Source organism: Macaca mulatta, chromosome 4 (assembly GCF_049350105.2).
Source record: "Macaca mulatta isolate MMU2019108-1 chromosome 4, T2T-MMU8v2.0, whole genome shotgun sequence".
Taxonomy (NCBI): domain Eukaryota; kingdom Metazoa; phylum Chordata; class Mammalia; order Primates; family Cercopithecidae; genus Macaca; species Macaca mulatta.
Genome location: NC_133409.1, coordinates 161,599,462 through 161,623,759, shown reverse-complemented (window position 1 = coordinate 161,623,759; position 24,298 = coordinate 161,599,462). Strand labels below are relative to the sequence as shown.

The window sequence follows — 24,298 nt, the reverse complement described above, 5'->3', positions numbered from 1 at the left end:
TGCAATTCATTGTCACTTTTCTGAGTTACAGAAGTGCAGAAAAGATGAAAACTGGGATAGAAAGGATACCAGTTGCAATGTATAAGCAGCAACTTTGTAATTTTAAAACAGAGTATCAGTTTCAGAAATAACTAGAGTGGCCACTAAAGTATTTATGCAGCTTGAGAATTTTAGAATTCTAATAACTTTTAGTCCTTGCCTCACCTTCTTCACTAGAGATCACCTACTGTGGTAGTCCAGGAGCCTTCAATGCTGTTTGTCGATATTTCCAGTTCTGTTTTTGGAAACACAAGGGATTACATTTCGTCAGCTCCCTGAGTTTAGGCCCAGCCATATGTTTTGCTTTTACCAGTGAAATGTGAGTGGAAATGGCATTTCATATCTGAGTCAAAGCACCTAACTGCAGTGCTCAGTTACACAACCCTCTCTTCTGCCTCAGCATCATGGAAGCCTTTTTTGATAAAGAAGCGCTTTGCTGAACCATCCTAAGGAGGCGAGCTTCCTTAAAAAGTCACGTGGGGCTGTTGCTTAACTAAAAAATGATAATAAGAGTGAATTTTTTGTTTGTTTCTTGGAAAGCCACTGAGATTTAGGGGCTGCTTTTTACTTCAGTATAACCTAGCTTGTCCTTACTAATGCAACAACTGAATAACCATTATTAACTATATTAACATGTAAGAAAATGGAGTAATTCAGAACACACCCACCTTAGGTAGACTGACACACAGAAGTCATCTTAAGTTATTTCTGTGCATAGTAAGGCCCTTTATACACAAACCTGCAGCACTAATTCGAATTACCTTTTTTTTTTTTTGAGATAAACTCTCACTCTGTAGACCAGGCTGGAGTGCAGTAGCACAATCTCGGCTCACTACAACGTCCGCCTCCTGAGTTCAAGCGATTCTCCTGCCTCAGCCTTTCTAGTAGCTGGGATTACAGGCACCTGCCACCACACCTACCTAATTTTTGCATTTTTAATGGGTTTCGCCATGTTGGCCAGGCTGGTCTCGAACCCCTGACCCCAAGTGATCCACCTGCCTTGGCCTCCCAAAGTGCTGAGATTACAGGTGTGAGCCACCGTGCCCCGCCTCTCATTTTAATTCTCATATCAACACTATATGATAGGTAGTACTACCCACATTTCACAGGTAAGATTCACAGAGTTCAACTAACTTGCCCAAGACCACATGTAATTGGCCAGTGTGATGGCAAATCCTAGGTTCTCTCCCTTAAACTTGCCGCCTCCCAGGATTGATATGGATGGTTCCCTCCTGGTTCTATTAGTCTGTACATATTCACATGAAGCCAAACCCCACATGGGCCAGGTAATTCGCTTCCCTTTCTTCCTATGTTCTCTAACCTCAGTCTCACTTGAATTCTGTCTGAATCAAGTGTCTGATAGACATTTCCCTTCAGTGTCAAGGAAACCAAATGGAAGAACATGGATGGAATGGGGAAAATCCACCCTGATTTCTGGAGAAAACAAACCACATGATTGGTCAACAAGGGTGATCATTATGTGAAGCACATGCAAAATTTTTATGTCGCACGTACGTTTAACAACAACAACGAAACAGAATTTCAAAAGCTCTCAAAAGGCTATCCACTCTGTTCTAGAAAAGATAGGCCAAGTGCATTGGCTCACGCCTGTAATCCCAACACTTTGGGAGGCCGAGACAGGCGGATCACGAGCTCAGGAGATCGAGACCAGCCTGGCCAACATGATGAAACCCCATGTCTACTAAAATACAAAAAAAGTTAGCTGGGCATGGTGGCACACGCCTGTAATCCCAGCTACTCAGGAGGCTGAGGCAGGAGAATCACTTGAACCTGGGAGGCAGAGGTTGAAGTGAGCCAAGATCACACCACTGCACTCCAGCCGGGCAACAGAGCAAGACTTCGTCAAAAAAAAAAAAAAAAGAAAGAAAGAAAAGAAAAGAAAAAGAAAATAAAGGAAAAGAAAATAAAAGATGGTTGTAACCAACCCAGGGCAAGTGTTTATCAGTATTAACTTCCATGGTCTTCAATAAAATTTTCACTATTTCATGCCACAATTTGTTTGGGGGAAACTCCCAAGTTTCCCCATATTTGCATATGGTCTCGCAGTCCAACATCAAGGTTATTATATGCAGGACAGACGGACGCTCTTTCAGGGTTGGGACCCTGGCAATCTTATCAATTGATGGATCTCAGTGCCTCCTTTAATGCCAGGCAGTAAGCCCTTAGAGACATTTATTAAACAAATACATAAAGTTAAAGAACTCATGACCACTGACATAGAGTACAAAATAAACACATAAATAAGAATGTGGTTTTACCAAAATGAAAGGAAGACTCACTTTAGCCAATCACATGAATGATTGTCCCTTAAGATCCGGGTTATGCAACCATAAGTAAGTCACATACACGTCTTGTTAAAGTCTAAACTCAAAAATGAAAAATGATTTCTTCCTGCACATTTAAGCTGAAAACCTCCTTAGGGGTTTCTGTTTTATGCACACTAATTTAATATTAATAAGAATTATATTGCTACGCCTAATATATGACTTTGGTGAGGGAGGAAATGTACATTGGGGCTTTTGGACATCTTTGGGGATCTGCTAGCATCTAGACTTGGCTTTCACAAGTGTAAACAAAAGCTCAGTTGAATGAGCAATGGACATGCCTTGCCGAGTTGCTGATTAGCAAAAGGCTATTTGAGGAAACCCACATTCTTCTTTGAAGTGTAATTCACCTTGCTCAATAGCACACGGGACAACTGAAATTTTTGAAGTGACCATTGCTATTAAACTGTTCTGGCTGGGTGTGGTGGCTCACATCTGTTATCCCAGCACTTTGGGAGACCGAGGTGGGTGGATCACTTGAGACCAGGAGTTCCAGACCAGCTTGGTCAACATGGTGAAGTTTCCTCTCTCCCAAAAACACAAAAATTAGCTGGGCATGATGGTGCACACCTGTGGTTGCAGCTACCTGGGAGGCTGAGGTAGGAGAATTGCTTGAACTCGGGAGGTGAAGGTTGCAGTGAGCCAAGATCAGAGCACCACACTCCAGCCTGGGCAACACAGTGAGACCCTGTCTCAAAAAAATAGAATAAAATAAACAGTTCCTAATTCCAATGTATGTGTCATCATTCCACAGTGAAGGTAAGAGAGAAGTCACCAGAATGATTTTATAAAATCTCTCTCTCTACACACACACCCACTCCAAAAGGTAGATATACGAAGGTGTAAAATATATCAAGCATATACAGATGTATAGCACGGTTCTACAAATCTACAATTTGCTATGAACTTGTCTGCTGTCCTTGGAACTATTAAGCCAATTCTGAATCCCGAGTCAATTTCCTTTCCTTCCTGTCGTTGGTTGTTTCAGAGCAAAATTTAAACAAACGCTTTGTCCACTAAAATTATGTCCGGAATTGGTGGGTTCTGGGTCTCGCTGACTTCAAGAAGAAAGCCACAGACCCTAGCAGTGATTGTCACGGTTCTTAAAAATGGTATGTCTACAGTCTGCTAATGTGTTTGGACTTTCTTCCTTTTGGGGCGTTCATGGTCTCACTGGCTTCAGCAGTAAACCTACAGACCTTCCTGGTGAGTGCTACAGCTCATAAAAGCAGCATGGAACCAAAGAGTGAACGGCAAACAGATTCATTACAAAGACCTTTATAGTAATAATAATAAAAAAAAAACCACGCCCCACACACCTCCCACACAGTGAAAGGTCACCTGACCACGTTGTTGCTGGCTTGTTCCGGCAGGCTGCTTTTATTGCCTTATCTGGCCCCACCCAGATCCTGCTGATTGGTCCATTTTACAGAGAGCTGATTGGTCCATCTTACAGAGATTTGATTGGTCCATTTCAACAGAGTTCTGATTGCTGCGTTTACAATCCCTGCGCTAGACACAGAGTGCTAGACAGAAAAGTTCTCCAAGTCTCCACTAGGTTAGCTAGATACAGAGTACTGATTGGTGTATTTACAAACCCTGAGCTAGACGCAGAGTGCTGATTGGTGCGTTTACGATCCCTTAGCTAGACATAAAGGTTCTCCGCGTCCTCACTGTACTCAGGAGTCCAGCTGGCTTCACCTAGTGGATGTGGTACTTGGGGCTGCAGGCGGAGTTGCCAGCCAGTCCCGAGCCGCGCCTGCACTCAGCCCGCACTCAGCCCTTGGGCGGTGGATGGAACTGGGCGCCATGGAGTAGGGGGCAGCGCCCGTCGGGGCGGCTCAGGAGCCCACAGCGGAGGAGGGTGCTCTGAGATGGCGGGCTGCAGGTCCTGAGCCCTGCCCCGCGGGGAGGTGGCTAAGGCCCAGCAAGAATTCCAGCATGGTGCATGCGGGCCGGCAGTGCTGGGGTACCTGGCGCAACCTCTGCAGCTGCTGGCCCGGGTGCTAAGCCCCTCACTGCCCTGGGCCAGCTACGCCAGCCGGCCGCTCCGAGTGAGGGCCCCCACTACTGAGCCCGAGCCCGCGCCCGCGCCCACCCGGAACTCGTGCTGGCCTGTGAGCACTACGCGCAGCCCCGGTTCCCGTCCGCGCCGCGCCTCTCCCTCTACACCTCCCCACAAGCAGAGGTAGCGGGCCCAGGCCTCATCCAACCCAGAGATGGGCTCCCACACTGCAGTGGCGGGCTGAAGGGCTCCTCAAGCACCGCCAGAGTGGACGCGGAGGCCGAGGAGGTGCTGAGAGGGAGGGCTGCTAGCATATTGTCACCTCTTAGAATCACATGGAGGGAGTATGGTCGAGGTCATGCATAGGTAACCAGGTTGTGAGCTCTTTGCAGTCACCCAGGCTGTTGTGCAGCGGCATGATCATAGCTTACTACAGCCTCGGACTCTTGGCCTCAAGCAATCTTACTGCCTCAGCCTCCCAAAGTGCTGGGATTATAGGCCTGAGCCACTGTACCCGGCCATGACTCATTTTTTAAAAATCCTTTTCGTACCTTGTCTTGCTATAACTAGGTGTCTAGTAAGTGTCTGTCAAGTAGGCTAAGTAAATACTTGTATCCGGTAACAAAGCTGAGATTATACTTGTACAAACTCTACAACCAATATTTTGCTGTCAGCTTTTTGATAATGGGAAAATGTTGGTTTTGCTTTTAGGATTTATTGGGTTTGGTTTCAGACTCATTATAAACAATGCTTCATCTTTAACTTTCAAAGTAATGAGCTACAGTACAAAGCACTTTTCTGAACCGTTTGAGGATACGTTGGCGACCCAATATCCCATCACCCAGAATACTTTAGTGTAGATTTTTCCTACTATGAAGGAACATTCTCCTATTAGACCACAATACACCCATGCAAGTCAGGACATTAACATTGACAGTGTTACCCTCGAATCCTCAGAGCCTATTCAAGTTTCTCCAGTTGTCTTAATAACGTGCCCTATAGCAAAAGGATGCAGTCGAGAATTACACAATGCATTTAGTGAACACGGCTCTTCACTTCTCTTTTGTTAGAAACTGTTCCTCAACCTTTTCTTGGCTTCCATGAGCCTGGCATACTTTTCAAGTGTACCAGAGGCTGACTTGATAGAATGCCTCTCCAATGTGCCCGCTTACAGGTGGTGGTCAGTTCAACTGCTTAAGATAATGTGTGCCAGGCTCCCCCACTGTCAACGTACTGGTTTTTTCCCTTTCTTTTCTTCTTTTTTCTTTCTTTTTTTTTTTTTTTTTTTGTTAGAAACAGAGTCTTGCCCTGCCACCCAGGCTGGGGTGCAGTGGTGCCATCATAGCTCACTGCAGCCTTGAACTCCTGGGCTCAAGTGGTCCTCCCACCTAAGCCTCCCATGTAACTTGGACTACATGTGTGCACCACCACGCTAGGCTAATTTTTAAATTTTTTGAAGATACAGTCTTTCTCCATGTTGCTCAGGCTGGTCGTGATCAAACTCCTGGACTCAAGCAATCTGCCCACCTCAGCTTCCCAAAGTGCTAGGATTACAGGTGTGAGCCACCACATGCAGCCCACTTGATCATTTGGAGAGATGTGCTTTCATCAAGCAGAAGTCTGAAATGCTCATTACAATAAATTTGAAGCTAGAAGGTACCTTAAAGATAATCTAATTCAATGATTTTATTTAGGAACTATTTAATTTCTGGGAATAATTTTGCTTATTCTAAATAAATATATGTTGAGTCTTATTTAAAAAAAAAAATTTTGTTGGCCAGGCACAGTGGCTCACACCTGTAATCCCAACACCTTGGGAGGCTGAGGTGGGAAGGCTGCTTGAGTTCAGGAGTTTGAGACCGGCCTGGGCAACATAGTGGGGCCCCATCTCTACAAAACTTTAAGAAATTAGCTGGGCATTTCGACCAGGAAGTCGAGGCTGCAGTGAGCCGTGATCATGCCATTGCACTCCAGCCTGGGTGACAGAGTGAGATCCTGTCTCAAAAAAAAAAAAAAAAAAAAAAAAACACACACACACACACACACCCCCCACAAAACTTCTGTGATTATAAAGAAGTTTCTGGAGTCAGAGACTCTGTCTCAAAAAAAAGAATGGAGCAGACTTAGGAATGGGAGGCTGAGAGGAAGCTGACTACGGATAAATGGAGAAAGCAACAAAGCAACCAATCCCTTCATGAGCCTGATTTGATTGGGGCTAAGAGGAATTTGTAAACGTACAGTGAGAGAACATAGCCTGCCTTGGGAAGTTGAATGGATTTATGTCTCTCCAGCCACATGAAATCTTTAGGTGAGGTACTTCAGATGTGATCGAGGTCAACTGCAAAGAATAGAAAACCAGCAGATAGTGGCCTAAAGGAATAAGGGTAGATTTTTCTTAGAAGGTTGGAGGTTACTGGTTGCTGGCAGTGGTTCAGTAGCTGAAAGATGAAGGCCAATGTATCTGATTCCCTTGGCCTTTCTCTCATGATTCCAAGATGTTGCCGTAGCTTCAGGTGCCACATCTGCATTTGAGACAGGAGGAAAGGAAGAGCAGCATTGCCAGACATATTGGTCCTGTTTCATCAGGAAAACAAAAGGCTTATTCAGAGCCCTTCCTCGCTACCCCTCCCAGTAGGTAGTCATCCACTGAACATCAGTCTGAGGTCTCACATCATCACTTCCTGCTACACTGGAGCCTGGGAAAGTGAGGACTTCACTTTCCCAGTTTCTATAGTAGAAGCAGGAAAGAAAAAAAGCAATTAGGAATGGATGTTGGGCCCATCAGTCTATTTGTCTGCTACAAGAAGACGGATCAGTTATTTTTCATATCTCATTTGGAAGACAAGAGAAGTTTCAGTTGGACACAAGAAAAAAATTCTTAACCCTGAGGTCAGCCTACTATGGCAGACAGTGTAGACAGTGATGCCTCTATCTTTGAAGAGCTTCCAGTTGTGAAAGATCCGTTATGGGTTTTAGAAGATTTAGACATTCAGTTTCCTAGATCCTAAAGACTGACCAGACGATTTCATTAGATCTATAATCATTTGATTCACTACTTCAAAGCGGTATGTTCCCGACCTCTCAAAGCACTGTGAAATACCAAAAAATACAAGATGGCCGTGCCTCCATCCTTCAGCCCCTCTCCCCCTCTATCCACTTTATTGGAAGACTTCCAAAGGCACTTTGGTTTAATGGTTCTAAGCATAATGCTGTTTCTCTTATTCAAAATTGGTTTCAAGTATGTCATGAAAAAATAAAGTACTCGAAAAATGAGGTTTAAGTAAAACATCAGGAAATCAAGATTTGTTTAGTTTATTGAAATGCATTTGGAGAAAGCCAAACATTGATCAATTACTTGACTATGATGGGAGCATTTTACAGGAGAGTCACAAAACTTCCCTAGCCATAATATCATAAAAGGTTGTGTGTTCTGCTTTTTTTTTTTTAAGTAAATACCCTTGCAAATCACTTGGCAAACCTGTTGAGAGCCCATGGTTTCTTTCTGCTTCACCTCGGTTTTGGCTACACCAGGTTCCCTAATGGCAACAGCTAACCTTTTCCAGACAATCCTTCATGCCGCAGGGGAGGAAAGACAATGCCGCATTGTGAACTCACATGAGGTTTGCAAATGTGGTGCAATTTTGGTATACTAGTGGCCTGAACTTTACAAACCCACCAAAGAGTCCAGCCAGCCTGGACTTGTTAGCCAGAAAGCAAGAGGAAGACTTTTCTTCACCACATTTAAAGAAGATCTAAAAGAGACTTTCTTACATTTTAGACTTTTTAGCAACTAGAATGAGAACTGAGATTGGTTTCACAATAGCCAAACAAATGATCTCTTTCATACATACTTTTTTTTTTTTTTTTTGAGACGGAGTCTCGGGGTTTCACCCTGTTGGCCAGGCTAATCTCGAACTCCTGACCTCGTGATCCGCCCGCCTCGGCCTCCCAAAGTGCTGGGATTACTGGTGTGAACCACCGTGCCCGGCCCTCACACATACTTATTTTTATTACATTCCCACAGTCGTTTAGGGAACTCTATTAGCATCTATTGCCTCTGTAGAGTTTTGATAAGTAAAAGCTCTTGTTTTCACCACGCACCAGGCTCTATGTGAAGTGCACCATAAGTGATCCCTAATTCATTTCATCCATTCAACAGATTTTTTTTTTTTTTTTTTAGGCAGCCTGTGTCACCCAGGCTGGAGTGTAGTGGTGTAATCATAGCTCACTGTAACTGTAAACTCTTGGGTTGAAGCGATCCTCCCATCTCAGCCTCCTGAGTAGCTGAAACTACAGGTACCTGCCACGAAGCCCGGCTATTTTTCTTTTAAATTTTTTAGAGATGGGCTCTTACCATGTTCCCTAGGCTGGTCTCAAACACCTGGCCTCAAGCAAGTCTTCTTCCTTGGCCTCCCAAAGTATTGGGATGACAGGTATGAGACACCACACCCAGTTCCATTCAACAGATTTTTATTGAGCATCTACTTATGAGCTGGTGTTCTGTGTTGAAAATACATGCTATTGCTAACCCTCACCATATTACAAGGGAGTTGTGATTAGCTACATTTAAAAAATTTTTTAAATGAAGCTCCAGGGAGAATAAACAACTTCTCCAGGGCACACAGCGAGTCTGTGGCAAAGCTGGGAGCTGACTGTCGGCTCTGTTCCACTCCATATTCCATGCGCCTTACCCGGTGTCTCACTGCTGGCTTCTTCCTGTCAACCGACTTTATCACAAAGGCCCAGCATTTTGAGACTACAATTCACGAACTTTTTTTTTTTTTTTTTTGAGACAGAGTCTCACTCTATCGCCCAGGCTGGAGAGCAGAGCCTCGATCTCAGCTTACTGCAACCTCTGCCTCCCAGGTTCAAGTGATTGTCTTGTCTCAGCCTCCCAAGTAGCTGGGATTACAGGCACGCACCACCATGCCTGGCTAATTTTTTTGTTTGTTTGTTTTGGGGGTTTTTTTGTATTTTTAGTAGAGACAGGGTTTCACTGTGTTGGCCAGGCTGGTCTCAAACTCCTGATCTCAGGTGATCCGCCCGCCTCAGCCCCCCAAAGTGCTGGGATTACAGGCAAGAGCCACTACGCCAGGCCCATTTCACGAACATTTAAGGTTATTCTGCCAAAACAGGTGACACTCCTGGTACAAAAATTCAAAGGAGGACCTTGCCTTTCAGTGAGGCTGGTATAAAATTTCATTCACTCAGTCCCTCTCCTTCCTCAACTGCTCATCTTCAAAATATGACTTTAGAAGACTTTAGTTCTAGGGATAGCTAATCCATGCTTCTGTTAATCATCTCGGCGGACTAGCCTCAGGTTGGGAATTCAACACATCCTGGCAGGAATATCCTCACAGAAGGGAGGATAAACACCCATCTGCAGTCAGGAGTCCCTGTATGTCTGATCTACCTGCCCACCATCAGGACAGCTTTCAGTGGTTTAGCTCTGTATAGTCCAAGTTCAGGGTTGTGAGAAACAAATGAGATAACACACGTCACAGCAGCTTGACAATTGGAAAGTAATATATTTGGGAGGTCGAAGGCGGGCGGATCATGAGGTCAGGAGATTGAGACCATCTTGGCTAACATGGTGAAACACCGTCTCTGCTAAAAATACGAAAACAAAATTAGCCAGGCGTGGTGGCAGTGCCTGTAGTCCCAGGTACTCAGAAGGCTGAGGCAGGAGAATGGCGTGAACCCGGGAGGCAGAGCTTGCAGTGAGCCGTGATCACGCCACTGCACTCCAGCCTGGGCGACAGAGCAAGACTCTGACTCAAAAAAAAAAAAAACACGATGATCCTAGTTTGCAATGCAGAAGGGACTGAACATTCAAGGTGGAGTTGGAGAACCCTTCAGCTCAACTTTACAAAACTTTTCTTTTTTTTTTTCTAGAGTTAGGGTCTTGCTCGTCACCCAGGCTGGAGTGCAGTCGTGTGATCTCAGCTCACTGCAACCTCTGCCTCCCAAGTTTGAACAATTCTCCTGCCTCAGCCCCCCGAGTAGCTGGGATTACAGGAGCTCACCACCATGCCCGGCTAATTTTTGTATTTTTAGTAGAGATGGGGTTTCACCATGTCGGCCAGGCTGGTCTCAAACTCCTGACCTCAGGTGATCCTCCTGCCTCAGCCTCCCAAAGTGCTGGCATTACAGGCGTGAGCCACTACACCTGGCCTTACAAAACTTTTAATAAAAGGTTATTCAATTATGAGTCTCCAAGGAAGGATAATGAAATGAAGCATCTTCTGTCACCGCCCCTTTCTCACTGGTATCTGGGGCATGAAATTCTGAAGAGCATTCATTCTTCTTGAACGTAAACACAACTGTGGTCAACAGTGGGCCCCCTCTATTCCACCAATCTTCTAAAAACGAAATATGATGATTTAGCAAAGAAAGATGTCTAGTGGAATATCCATCACAGCTTCTTCGTTTTTAGACATGGGATCTCACCCCATTGCCCAAGCTGGTCTCAAACTCCTGAGCTCAAGTGATCCTCCTCCCTCGACCTCCCAAGTAGCTGGGGCTACACACTTGACTCCATCACAGGTTCTGAAAGGAAGGTTTATAGTGTATCAGAGCCTCATGAAGGCAGGCAGCTACTTCCCTTGTGGTTGGTGAACCTCAAATTGCCTCTGTATGGCCATAAGCAAAAATCACAGAGACGGATTTTGATGTGTCTAAAGAGGCAGGCACAGCTGGGCACAGTAGCTCAAGCATATAGTCCCAGCACTTTGGGAGGCCAAGGCAGGCAGATCACTTGGGCTCAGGAGTTCGAGACCAGCCTGGCCAACATGGTGAAGCTCCATCTCTACACACAAAAAAATACAACGAGCCAGGTGTGGTGGCATGTACGTATAGTCCCAGCTACTTTAGAGGCTGAGGTAGAAGGATTTTTTGAGCTCGAGAGGTCAAGGCTGCAGTGAGTTGAGATCACACCACTGCACTCCAGGCTGGGCAACTGAGCAAGATCTTGTCTCAAAAATAAATAAAGACACAGGTACAAAGAAAAGGAAATGAGGAATACTTCTGCTGGTCTAAAGCCCTCTGTAAAAAAGGGTGGTGCGTCTCCCATGTACTGAATCCCAGGGGCAAGGCTCATCACTGGAAGCCCATATTCTGCCTCCTCAAATAACTTCTCCAAGGCCCTGGTCTCCTTTCCTCCTCTCCCTCACCAGCCTACTGCCCGTTTCCAACCAGCTCCTTTGTTTCCAGGTTTTACACTGCCATCTCTAACTTTGTAACTCCTACTTGGAGAGATAAGCCCTTTGTCAAAAGCCGCATAGTGTCTTCCAAAGACTGGTTTACAAAGACGGAGCTGGGTAATGCAAAAAAAAAAAAAAAAAAAAAAAAAGTACTCCCTGCCAGGAGGGGTGTCAAGGCTTCAGTCCCACCTCTGCCTCTTGCATGTTACAGCATCTTGGGCAAAGCCTTTCACTTCCCTGAGCCACCGTTTCCACATCTGGAAAACTGGTAACAATCTCTGCTTTTGTGTTCCATATAATCAAGTGAGATGTGGCTAGAAATGCTTGGAAATACTCTCTGTAAATCTGAAAGGTTCTGTTTCCCCCTTAATTATCCTATGACACATATAGTCATTCAGTAAATGATTATTGAGTACCGCTGATGGGCCACACTGGGCTGAGCCCTGGGGATACAGCAATAAATATGGCATGTTCCCTGACCTCAGGGAGCTCACCTGGGGGTGGGGGACAGCAGTGTCATGGGCAATTAAAATAAACTCAGCTAAATCTCATCAGTGAACCCAGGAGTGGTGCCCAGCTTGGACCAAAGGGTTTTGCAGGGAGAGGGCTAACAACACAACATTCTCTGGTCAGAGAATAGGAGAATTTGCCAAGAAGAGAAGGTGGTAAAGGTCATTCTAATCAGAAAAGTAGCATGGACTGGTGGGCGCGGTGGCTCACGCCTGTAATCCCAGCACTTTGGGAGGCTGAGACGGGCAGATCACCTGAAGTCAGGAGTTTGAGACCAGCCTGGCCAACATGGTGAAACCTCGTCTCTATTGAAAAAAAATAAATAAATAAAATAAAATAAAATAAAATAAAATAAAATAAAAACATTAACCAGGCATGGTGGCAGGCGCCTGTAATCCCAGTACTTGGGAGACTGAGGCACAAGAATCACTTGAACCCAGGAGATGGGGGTTGCAGTGAGCCTAGATTGCACCACTTCACTCCAGCCTAGGTAACAGAGAGAGACTCTGACTGAAAGAAAGAAAGAAAGAAAGAAAGAAAGAAAGAAAGAAAGAGAAAAAGAAAGAAAAGCAGCATGTACAAAGGCAGGAAAAAATGGGAGTATGGGAAGTTTAAAGTATGGCAAGTATTTATTTCATTCTAGTGCGGCATAAGCTAAGGAGGCCAGGGAGGTGTGACACTGGAGAGTCAGGCAGGAGGCACATGTTGGGTGCCATGCTGTGTGCTCGTGATTTGTATATAGTGCAAGGGGTACCAGGTATTGTTCTAGTACATTCCATGTATTAACTCCCTTAATTCTCCCAGCAGCCCCATGAAGTGTGTCCTATTATTGCTGCTGACAGAAGAGGAAATGGAAGCACAGAGAAGTCCAGTAACTTACCCAAGGTCACACAGCTAGAAAGTTTGCCAAGGAGTTGGGTTTTGCCCTAAAACTATTGAGAAGCAACTAAAAGATGTTAAGCAAGTTTAGAGAAGCCTGATCAGACTGACTTCTTCTTCTTCTGGTGCTCTCTGTTTCTAGGCTTTTAGATAATTTCTTGGCAGCCTGCATTAACTAATAAAGTATATGTCACTTTCTCATGTGGAAATTTATATTGTTTGTTTAAATACTTAGTGATTATCTCCTGGGCTTATCAATGAAGCAATCCAGTAATTGAAGTCTTCGGGAATGGGGTAGATTATAAATGGAAATTTGTACTTAATGGTTGATTATATTTAATGATCAATTAGCTTGGCTAATTTTGCTTTCCTCTTTTCTGTAATAACCTTTTGTCAGGGATAAATAGAACAATCAGTGGATTTGAAAAATACAAAAGCTTATAAATAAGACGCAATATATACCAAAAAGGCTTAAACTATTCAGACTCTTTTTTAGTTCACTTTAGTTCCAGGAATTAAAATAAACTCACCTTAAGTAAATAATCAGGTACACTAAGTTACCCATTCAAGAAGAGTGTTATTTAGGTAACAGACATGAATTCCTCCTGATGCTTGGATACCACATAACCTTTCTAAACAAATCAATTCTGGTTTATCACCATCAGCCAGCACTGGTGGGAAGCTCAATCTTTTTTTTTTTTTTTTTTTTTTTTTTTTTTTTTTTTTTTAGTTTTAGTTTTCCTCTTTTATCCATCCTTTGGAATTGTGGAGAATCCTTGGGCATGTACAATACTGGAATTTAGGAGAGGTGGTTCCTAGTTTCCCTAATGAGGCTTCCACGCATATGGTGATGGGCAACACCACTACTGATGACGTCATGACCCTTAGGTAGAAGTCAGCCACAAAGGCTGGGTGCTAGAGCTCATGCCTGTAATCCCAGAAATTTGGGAGGCTGAAATGGGAGGATAGCTTGAGGCCAGAAGTTTGAGACCAGCCTGGGCAACAAAAATATTAAAAATTAGCCAGGTGTGGTGGTGCATGCCTGTAGTTCCAGCTACTGAAGAAGCTGAGGGAAGAGGCTGGCTTGTGCCCAGGAGTTCGAGACGGTAGTGGGCTGTGATGGCACCACTGCACTCCTGCCTGGGCAAGAGAGAGACCCTGTCTATTAAAAAAAAAAAAGAAGAAGAAAGAGAGAGAGAGAGAAAGAGAAAGAAAGGAGAGGAGAGGAGAGGAGAGGAGAGGAGAGGAGAGGAGAGGAGAGGAGAGGAGAGGGGAGGGGAGGGGAGGAGAGGAGAGGGGAGGGGAGGGGAGGGGAGGGGATCAACCACAGGGACGCAGGGTAGTTCCCACCATCTCCACAGTTGCTCTTCCAGGGTTCTGCTAGCTTCAGGATGCCACCACCAGCCTTTTAGGAATCCAGCCTTCTTTGCGGTCTTGAAATACTGTGCCCTTTACTTCTAGAAGTTCAAAGCCCCCAGCCCTTTCCTGTCTAGGTAGGACTCCCCAGTATATTGGACTTCCAGTGGACTCACCTTCTTGAGCACACTTTTGAAAACAAGGAACTGTTAACTTGCCCCTAGGACTAAGAGAAACCCAGATTGCTGTAACCCAAAGCCCCACCACATGGGCTCTAGGGAAGGAAAGAAAGACTTCCGTTGTTTTACAGTGAACCTACAGCCTAGAAAGCAGGCACAGTTTATTCTCAATGTATTCTGCTGCATTCAATTTTTAATATATCTTTTGATTACATTCATGATAAATCTAGAAAAACCTTAAATATCCTATTGAGAAGATATACACTGGAATAATATACAGCAACTAAAGAGCTCAATTAAAAAAAAATTTAGTGATTTGAAAACAGGATCTTGATATTCTCATGTTTTAAAAGTAGGTTGCAAAGCAGGGTATGCAATTTAAGACTAATCTCGGAATTTATTTACACATACACACAATATTGTGTCATAGACAATCAGTGCTTGTCTCAAGAGTAGGGGGACTATGATTGAGGTTTATTTTCCTTTTTAGGCCTCCGTACACTTTTCCAATTTTCCTGATTTCTTCATATACTTGAATTACTTTTGTAATAATACTCCCTGGCACAGTAAGTACAATGGTGCTTGTGTGTGTGTGCACGTGTGCGTGTGTGTGTGTGGCACTGGTCCTTTTCTTGGAGTAGTTACCTCATGTAAATGAAGTACTGACCTGTCTCAACAGACTTTGGTTGGGAATAAGAAATTAACTTGAAAAGAGAATAAAATAACAATGTGGAAAGAAAAATACAAAATACAGAAGGTATAAGACAAAAACTTAAATATTTATCAGGATAACAGTACTGTAGTATTTTTAAAATACTTTTTGTTTCTCCTTTAGAGATATAATCAATGATACAAATATGTATTTTGTTGTGGCCAAAATTAGCTCTTGAGCAATGTGTAATTTTCAGTAATAGGCTTAATGTTTGGATATCTGTGTTGAATCGTGGATTTTTTTTTTTTTTTTCCGAGAAAGAGTCTCACTGTGTCACCCCGGCTGGAGTGCAGTGGCGTGATCTCGGCTCACTGCAACTTCTGCCTCCCGGCTTCAAGCAATCCTCCCTGCTCAGCCTCCTGAGTAGCTGGGATTACAGGCACACGCCACCACACCCAGCTAATTTTTTGGTATTTTTTAATAGAGACGGGGTTTCGCCATGTTGGCCAGGCTGGTCTTGAACTCCCGACCTCAGGTAGTCCGCCCACCTTGGCCTTCCAAACTTCTGGGATTACAGTCCTGAGCCACTGAGCCCCGCCTGAATGGTGGATCTTTTACTAATTTGCTGTGTGACTGAGAACAAATTGATAACCTCTCTGGATTACTTTACTCAAGTAATCTTTACTCAAAGATTACTTTGTCTATCTTTCATTTTTACTTTGTTATTTAACAAATGCTTCCATAGCACCACTATGTGCCAGACACTCTTCTAGGTGTTTTGTAGATATTAATTAAGTTAATCCTCAGTACTACCCTATGGGAAAGGTATCATTCATTATCCTTACTTTATATGTATAAGAAAACTGAGAAACAAAGAAGGGTCAAAAAATCATCCAAAGTCACACAGATACTAAGCAACAAAATCAGGATTAGAATACTGACTGTCTGGCTTCAGATTCCATCATATTGGCCTCTGTATTATGTTATGCTGGACTAAATGACATTTACACGTCAATAATTTATTGTGTGTAAAACACCTGGACAGTCCCAGCCATACTACTTCCCTGTACTTCCAAAATCTCTTTAACTTTTTGTCCCCTGAATTTTCATTTGGAAATCTAATTGAGAAAATTATCAAATGTAGTCACTCATTGGGCCCCACAATTAGTTGAAAGCTAGGGATATTTGCAGACCTTGAAAAACGTGAACTTTAATGGGAGGTCCATTAGGATCAGCAAATTTGGACATAGAAAGAGAGAGTAGTCTGCTAGGATCTATGAGATGACCCTAATTGACGGAGAGCCAACTGAGCTCTGGGGTGATGGCACCTTCTGTTGAGATGACGATGATGATGATGATGATGATTATAATGACACTAACACATAACAAGTACCAATCAGGTGCTAGAAACTGTGATATATATAGATATAGATATACTTGTTATGTATTAGTGTGCTGTATATATACATATATATACACACACACATACAAACACACAAAATAGTGCACTTTTCCAAAACTTGGCCATATATTCATATATATATATGTGTGTGTGTGTGTGTGTGTCATCTAATACTCACAACAACCTTCTGAAGAAGTGAAGCTTAAAATTTGATTCCATGACTTGCCTGGATAATGCTACTAGTTAAGTTGCAAAACTGAGACTACAATTCAGGTTTGTCTTACTACAGAGCCTAAACTCTTAACCAGTCTGTCATATCCAATTACTACTTAATAAAAATAGGCAAATTGGTAGAATTCCAGCTAAGGTTAGACCCATTGTTATCTATCCAATGAAAACTTTAGGCATGGTGAACTGAATAAAGAAAAATGGCCTGAGAGAGGAGCCACCTGGAAGGTGACTGCCTTGTGTAAGTGGACCAAAACCTAGGGAAGAAGGCTTTGGAAACGTCTGCACCCTGGGGGCCAAGGACCAAGGGCATAAGGTCTTGTAATGGTCCTGAATGGAAGTGCCATGGACCATGGCTAATGACAGGAAGCTGCAGTCTATGAAACTTAGCAGATTTTGGAAGCATAGCCAATGTCCCCATTCTTCAGAGCTAAACAAACTCAAATCTTAGAGAAGCTTGGTATAGGGTTCAGTTAAAAGATGAATGAGTAGGGCCAGGTGAGGAGGCTCACGCCTGTAATCCCAACACTTTGAGAGGCCGAGGCGGGCAGATCACGAAGTCAAGAGATCGAGACCATCCTGGCCAACACGGTGAAACTCTGTCGCTACTAAAAATACAAAAACTAGCTGGGCGTGGTGGTTTGTGCCCGTAGTCTCAAGTACTCGGGAGGCTGAGGCAGGAGGATCGCCTGAACCCAGAAGGCAGAGGTTGCAGTGGGCCGAGATTGCGCCGTTGCACTCCAGCCTGGTGGCAGAGTGAGACTCCATCTCAAAAAAAAAAAAAAAAAAAAAAAAGATGAATGAGTAAATCTCATTCACATGACTGGATCCAAGAGATGAATTACTGAAGCAGTCTTGAGAGGACAATTCTCAACTCATTTATGTTTTAATTAAGACCAAGAGAAACTAATCCCTTTAAGAGTTCTTGTGATTATTTAAATCCCTCATCTTTGCATCCATGAAATTGAGTGCAGGAGAATGACTTGAAAAATGAAGAGATTTGTTCCTTTGTTTCTGAGAAGAAAAGGTAGGAGTAGGGAGAAAGTGGAAAAGAGAAAGCTAAGTGGGAAGAGTTGGGGAGGAAAGAAAAGAGGCAGAGAAGAATCCAAGTAGAAGGAAAGCTGGTGATTAGTCAAGAGGCCAATGGGTTACTTCTCATGCACCTGCAGGAGAGAGAAAGGAAAGGTGGTCCAAAAACAAAAATAGACTCTGGGAATTACTTTTGTATGCCTGACACCTCCTCCATCCCAAAATTGATGGTGACTTACCAGTGGTCCCTGGGCATGGTGGGTGAAGGCTGAGATGGGGGACACATAGCAACTGAAGATGGGGAAGGCCCACTTACATCTACCATAGTGGTTTCCCTTTGTCATAAATGAGGACTTGTGACAAATCCTCAAATTTACCTTCCAAGTTAAAATATAGAATCATGAGAGTTTACATCCAGCTATTCATTATGTTAAAGAGATAGTTTATGTCATATAAAATACAACAGTGCATTTTTCCAAAATCAGGTCATCAACATGCACATAGAAATCTTACGTAAAGGTAAGCACTGTAAACAAATGTTGAATTATAGTGAAACACTTCAGCAGGCACATCCTGAGGAGTGAAGTGTACTGATGTCTGCAACTTACTTATAAGTGCATCAAAACAATAAGATGGAGTGATGGGTGAATAGAGGGATGGGTAGTTTGATAGATATGTGACAAAACAAGCACAGTACACTGTTATTCATAGAGTCGAGGTGGTTTGTGTATGGGTGCTCATAATTTTTTAGCTTTTTTGTATGTTCACAAAAATGTATAATAAAATGTTGGGAAAAAATCTTACTAGAGAGAAAAGGTTCTTTTAAAAGACGGCACCCAGACACAACATAACCAATCTTTTTTGATTACGCCATTAAAAATAAAAAGCCTCACTGAATACAGAGTGCTTTCTTTTATCTTAACCTATTTCTTTTGTCTTGCCTGCCTTTTTCTCTTTGGCAGACTAGTGTAACACAAATATTGGTACTTGGTAAAGGCGTGTTTTATTACTACGCTTAAAACTTAGGAGAAAATATACTATGCTATTGTTCTTGCGGAATATGTTAATGAGAGAAATCCAACTGTGATTGTCAACTAGGAATATCCCATTTGGTTATATGTAAAAATGCATTTTTTCACTATAGCATTTGTTAACTAGTTAATAAATAGCCAAGAAATGTTAATATATTATCTATGAAGAATTTTAGTTTAGTTTAGATTTTTGTTCCCTGCTAGCAATGAGGTAAAATAGAAAATACACTAATATCCAGAAGTGACTGCAATTGTTAGGTGGCACTGTTACTCATTCTATCTTAAAGCATAACACATTTGTGTGGACTCTATGCATGCGTTCCTGTGTGTTTAAATTTTAAATCACTCTTTGTAACTGCAGCTGATGTTCTCGAGCAATTGAGAGTTTTCAGAAGTCAAGAGGAGGAGATAATTTTTTGCCTATGTTTCTCATTCCCACCAAAAACAAAACAAAACAAAACAAAAAACCTTGCAAAATACTGTTAACCCATGATTGCCTAAGATTTCACCTAAATTAACTCATGCTGATATACTTTCATAGTTGATTCTTTATTTTCAAATTACCTGCAAATGTAAAGTGATTCTATGTCTTTTTCACCTATGTTATGCTTATCCAGAGCATTATAAGTAAGATATATCCATAAATAGCAAAAACATTGCCAGTAGTGGATTAAAACTTACCTGATGAATGTGTTTTAAAGTGTTATGTTTATTTATGTTCAATTACTTAAATAAAGTTGAAAAGAAAAATTGATTTCAAAGAAACAATGGAGTTAGGATTTTTAAAGTTAGCAGCTCTATATAATGGATCTTATCTTTTTTATGGCAAAACAAGCGAATTTCAATATCAGGCACTAACATGCAATAGTAAACTCTTGCTTGTATGTTATGTAAAAGACTAATAGTCTGGCACTCGCATTCCTAAAGAAACAAGACATTTTCCAAGACTATAAACTATAAATACCTGAATGATCAAACAATGAGCTTCAAATTACCCATTTTTATCAAGTGAATATAATTAGTTTCTAATGAGACCCAAGAAAGTGACAAAAGTCTGATCTGAAAGTATTCTTAGATGATCTTAGGATTCCTGTATCAAACATCAGACATGTAAACCGATCTGCTCAAACAATGATGACTCTGTTCAAACTTCAACTACTGAACAGCTTTAAAATGCTAGAAATTAAAAACCTTTGCCGAATATCCAGACTATGTTTTAATAATAATAATAAAAACACATTAGCACGTAGGCAGTGTGGGCTTTTGAAAAGTCCTTTGTCACTAAGTCAAGCCTCTTTCTTGAAAGATAAGAATAATGGGTTCAGTATTAGAAATGTGAGCTATCTAAAGAAAACAATATAGCAACACACTTGATATCTACTGAATTGCTTGCTATTTTTAAACAAATTATTCCCTAAGTAAAACTGTTTTCCCCTTCTTTTTGAAAAGCATTAAAACCTTGAGTGTATTTAGTTAGATAAAGGGAACAAAAACTATATTTAAATCACTTTTAAAAATACCATGTTTTCATTTGTACTTAGAAAAACACAAGGGGAAAAAGTTGTGAGTTATCTCAAGGGTAGTGAGAATAACAATAAGCATAAAGTAACAATAAGCAGAAAGAAAAGATAACATAAAAAAGCATGTTCTTGCTGAAAGCCCACAACGAAAAACATATTCAATTATACAAATGATGAGAAACACAACTTACCTGCTCTGACAACGGTATTTGTTGGGTCACAGGATAAGGGAAGGGGTAAAGCTGTGATAATGGATTGAGGAACGTATCAGAGTTAAGGATCTCATGCAAAAACCCCAGAACGTTAGAAAGGTGTGTTTCAAACCTACCTTCCTCCCAGATGGTTGTCGTACCTCCGAAGCCCTACCTTAGATAACCACACTTAAATCACTTGACTAGCAGAAACCCACATACTACCTTCATACTACTGAAAGTAAAATTCCAGAAGCCATTGTGCCTATTAATGATTACAGTCTGTTCTCCAGGGAGGATTTATGATCCATGCCACCTTCTCAGGATGGCACAATTACCCTGAGATGAACCGTGCAGCCTGTCCCAAAAAGTTCTCTTTAGTACAGGCTTTTACTCCAGAGTGAGCAGGCATAAACATAGCCAAAGTTGTACCGAAGCTTCATTTAATCACTGAATTGAACATGCATGCTTTTAATAAAAGCTGTATAGAGTTATTACTGATTGTCTCTCCCGAGCTTCTTTGCAATCTGAGAGGCTTCTGACACATCACACCAGGACTAAAGTTCCCGGAAAGGATTTCTAACCTGAAAGAGACAGACAGGCGTTTCAAGGAAGAAACAAACACATATGCTACATCTCGGCTGCATTTTAAAACTACTCTCCCAGAACAGCATCCTACCTCCCTTTTAGTAAACACATGCTTGTAGACATTAAAGTAAAGTGGGTATATAAATTAACAAATCAATGCTCTTCTGTATCAAAAAACAGTCATCCATGACAGGCTCTCCATTTCCCCAAACACGTTTGGGGTAGAGGCATTGGAAAAAAGCAAAAATGTGAACCAAAGGAAAGAAATATGGTAACCTAGGAGAATATTCTTTGCCAGGCTTTCACAGTTAAGGTAGCAGGATGTGCGTGCACACACACACACGCGCGCACACACACACACACACACGATGCCACTTTTGTTCCAGCGCGAGATAGCTTCACGGGTGCCGGGCATGGTGACATACAATGGATATCAAAACCACACAGTCAGTCTTAGCAAATTAGGTAAATTAGAGATCATTTGATGGTGTTCTATTGTTGCTATTGTAATCACAGTAATTTTCCCTGGTAATGGTGCTTCGTGATGAAGTGCTGTTCTCATAGGATAATTGTGAAAGATACCGAAAGATGCAGGGATGCAGCATCTGGTTTTAAAAGCTCTTCAGATTCAAATTGGCATTTTACTTTATCTTGAAAATTTATTAGAGATTCAGATCATGCCGGTTTAAATGGAAAGGTGAAAGCAGGGTAATTTCAATCTATGAATTATTCAATCTCAGCCTGGCGAAATTGCCATCCATGAACTGATGCTCTGACAGTCCCTTCGCAGAGCCTCCATTACGCTTGTCATTTTTATTTCTTTATCTACGATCTCTTCCTCAGTTACCGAGCTTGTCCCTTAGGGCTCAGCTTCACAAACCAAGTATTTCAAATTGGCAATAACCTAAATGTGCCGCTGTTTCGAATCGCTGTCTCCACAGGCTGTCTTTTTTTTGCTTTTTCCAAATCATTAAAAACCACGTCCATGATGATGTTTGCTAGGCTCTTCGATTAGATGAATTAAAACACGCATACACACACACACACACACACACACACACACAGAGAGAGGAGGGCATCACTGCGAAGAAGAGTTATGTTCCGCTAACATCACAAGAGAAGAGAAAGTGATGCTTTCTGCTTCCTTCTTTGTTGTCAGCGTGACCCATCCTAGCTGCATAGCATCACGCAGAAAGAAGCCAGAGCTAAAGGCGGCTTGCCTGGCACCCTGATTTCCAGCCAGAGTTGATGAGGACTGCATGGCAGGCAGGCTAATCCAGACAACTGTATACTTAGCGAGCACGATTATTTAGGAAAATCAGAAAAAGCCATTGGATGACCGAAATTAGACTGTCATTCTCCCGGGCTCCACCTGCACACAGACTGCAGTCGCAAGGATTCTCCACTTGATGGCTGGTTGTGTCACTGCTAGTCGACAGCTGTCCCGCATCCAGAGAGGACTGGGAAAGATTTAGATCAGGGAGTCTGGTTTCTCCTTTAAACCGTGCTCTAACTGAGGAGTGGGGATCTGCGCCAGCCCCGTGACCAGCCTTAAATGTGAGCTGGGGAGTCACACAGCATCAGTGCGGTGAGTCGCTCGCACAGGCCCCAGCCAGACAAACCATGGCAAGCATCCTCTCCTTTGTCCTAGCCTTTATTCCTGCAGGTAGAGCAGCGTGGCATAAGAAGCCCCCAAACTATTCACACACATGGTGGGAAACCAGCCGTGCTCCATCAGAAGCAGTTTGGTTACAAGTCTCCGAGCAGTACCTGCTCAGCTGAAAATTCGCGCTGCCAAGTTAGAAGCCATCGTGTACATTCAGGCTGCATCTCTGCTCCTGGCTAAACAAAGGTAAATACTCCTCATGCAAGACACGCTAAGTAGTAGCAGGAGAAGAAAACTTTAAAACTCTGTTGCTTTGTGCCTAGTTGTCTGCCTCTGCTTTGCTGCATTGCGACTGGGAAACTGCAGGAGCTGGAGCTGGCAGTTGCGATAATGCAGAAAGCAGCAGCTCTGACACAGCAGTCAGCTGACTTGCGGGGTGTTATCATTCAATGTCCTCTGCAGAATCAGACCAGTTTCTAAGGTGGCACCAGACAGATGACCTTCAGTGGAAAGAGAGGCTTAAGGAGTGCAGTCTTTCTCCATCCACACCTGGCAGGGACATCTTACGTTGCTTTTCTCTCAGACAGAGTTTTTAACTCACAGCCTTTAGGACTTAACTGTTTCTGTCCTGCTTGCTAAGATGGCAGGTAATTCTTAGGGTGACCACCCCCACGCGAGCACAGGTTAAAGCCATCACTGTTCCTCTCGCTTTGGCTGGTTTCAACGTTGCGAGAATGATTGTGGGAGAATTCCTGCCCACATTTTGGTTTGAAAAGCACACTTCTTTTTTAACAGGTAGAAATGGCCTTAAGCTACTTGTATGCTGTAATGAACTAGTCAATTGTACCTAACGGAATGGCAAGAGCAATAGGGAAAACTGGAAGGTAAATTGGTTCAGCACTAGGCTTAAATCATGGTCCGGTTGCTGTAAGGCAGTGTGCACGCTCTATCGTGAAACGCAGGTTGTACAACCCAATTAATCTGACAATGGAGCAAAAGTCTTGTATGGTATTACCCCAGTGGTCTGAGGAATTGCTAAAATAAGAAGGCAGTCATTACCAGGCATTTGTTTAATGACTGTAATCATACCGAATTAATTTAACTTGCTGCAATGTTTAACAGAAAGTCAATTACATATTTGTGCTAAAAGAATAACAATACTAGTATTTGCATAGCACCTTCCTCTGAGGAGACATCTTCTGAAGATTACCTCATAGCCTCAACATTTACAGAGCACTCAGAAGGTGCTAAGTGCTCTGCAGAACCATCCCTGACCAGCCTCTCTGAGGACAGGTGCTTATGTTTCTAAGCGAGAATGATACAAAACATCTTGTATGAAAGCATACAAGGAACGCCACCCTGACCTGTGCTACTCGCTTTTTGAGGAATTTCCATGATTTTTCCCACTTCTGCCATATAAATTGTATTTTTCTGTTGGTATCTCATTTGGTTCTTTTGATATGAATGAACAATGTGAACTTTTGACATGAAAAAGTTTCTAGACAGCAGAGAGTTCAAAACTAGAAGAAAGAGCAT

The 24,298-nt window shown here is 42.6% G+C and overlaps 1 long non-coding RNA gene across 1 annotated transcript in view; it reads right to left on the bottom strand.

Annotated features, from left to right (window-relative positions):
• Nucleotides 1-23,815, bottom strand: part of LOC114677688 (uncharacterized) — a 39,747-nt gene extending 15,932 nt beyond the window's left edge. Inside the window, exon 1 of the long non-coding RNA XR_013417064.1 lies at nt 20,569-23,815. This is a non-coding gene — a long non-coding RNA (uncharacterized LOC114677688). The remainder of the gene's footprint in view (nt 1-20,568) is intronic.
• Between the last annotated feature and the right edge of the window lie 483 nt (nt 23,816-24,298).